The sequence below is a fragment of the Schistocerca americana genome, chromosome 6 (genome assembly GCF_021461395.2).
Source record: "Schistocerca americana isolate TAMUIC-IGC-003095 chromosome 6, iqSchAmer2.1, whole genome shotgun sequence".
Lineage (NCBI taxonomy): Eukaryota > Metazoa > Arthropoda > Insecta > Orthoptera > Acrididae > Schistocerca > Schistocerca americana.
The window spans coordinates 83529043-83530561 of NC_060124.1; the positions used below are offsets into that span (position 1 = coordinate 83529043).

Genomic DNA, 1519 nt, shown 5'->3' on the forward strand with positions numbered 1-1519 from the left:
TCCCATTCTTTTGTGGTTTCCTTTTTTCGCTCTTGCTGATGCACGAGAGTTAGAACTTTAGTAGTGGCATCTATTTATTTAAACTAAAATTGACTCCCTCGAAGAGGTTCAATGGTACCGACCGGCCGCCGTGTCATCCTCAGTCCACAGACGTCATTGGATGAGGATATGGAGGGGCACACCGCTCTCCCGTCCTTATATCAGACCGGAGCCGCTACTTCTCAATCAAGTAGCTCCTCGGTGTTGCCTCACAAGGGCTGAGTACACCCTACTTGCCAACAGCACTTGGTAGACAGTATGGTCACCCATCCAAGTGCTAGCCCAGCTCGACAGTGCTTAACTTCGGTGATCTGACGGGAACCGGTGTTACCACTGCGGCAAGGACGTTGGCTATTTATTTAAAACTTATGCAAAATAGATATACAGGGATCACTTCGAACGTCTTGCATATTGAACATGCACGGCCGTTAGGTTGCGTGGGCAGTTTTAAAAAGTAAGCTGAAACCGATTCAGGTTGGATTACTTGTAGTGACTAGCATTCATTCATGAAAATCGAATCCCTACATGGAGAGAACCTAACAAAGCTTTGAGAGAGGTGTGTGGAATAAGTGTAGCGGATCACAGTACAGTAACGCAGAGGTCTGCTCGTTTCCGTGTAGGTCGAGTAAACACTGAGGACAACCCAAGGAGTGGAAGGCCATCACTTGTAACAGTCTACAACTCTCAGGTTATTGATAATGACACTTTGAGAGAGGATCGACGAAAAACATGTGAGGAAATTGCGCATGCATGTTACTTTAATTTATTGAGACAACTGAAAAGTTAAAGATGAGAAAAGTTTCCACTGGATGGGTTTCGCATGATCTGATGAAGAGCAGAAAGCAGGTCGCGAAAGAATCACAGAAGAATCGAACAGAAAGAGAACCGTTTTTGATGAAACCTGGATACGAGATATTGAGACACAGCTGAAGTCTCAGTCACCACAATGAAAAAGTTCCAACTTTTCATGCCTGAAAAAAGGCCTGAAGTGCTTGCAGTTGGTGTTCTCATTTTGTGCAATGATGCGACTGCAAACTGCCCTACCAGTGAGAGAAACGTATGGATGGGAAATACTTCCCTACACACCATATAGTCCTGATACGAGCCCATTAGAATTTGATTTGTTTCCCAAATTGAAGGAACTACTCCGTGGAAAACATTTTGGTACAATTGATGAGGCTTCTAGTGAAGTGACCCGAGTAATCAGACAGCTCAACAATGAAGGTGGTCTATCTGGAATACAGAAGTTGCCAGAATGTTGGGAAGCCGTTCAAAGATTTCCTATCCTTCAACGTAGTCACCAGCGATACGGAAGTCGTAAGACGCCCTTATCAGCGCCAGTTGCGTTGATAGTTTTCGTGGAGCGGTCTATTGCCCGATGAGTATCTGTAACTGTTCTGAAGAATGGTGGAAGATAGTAGGTAACACAGCTAATATCATTTACCAACACGAAAAATATTATTGTGTCATTATACGACAC

General features: G+C 44.2%; 1 pseudogene; it reads right to left on the reverse strand.

Moving 5' to 3' along the window:
• Positions 1-273: 273 nt before the first annotated feature.
• Positions 274-391, reverse strand: LOC124620466 (annotated as a pseudogene).
• Positions 392-1519: the final 1128 nt, after the last annotated feature.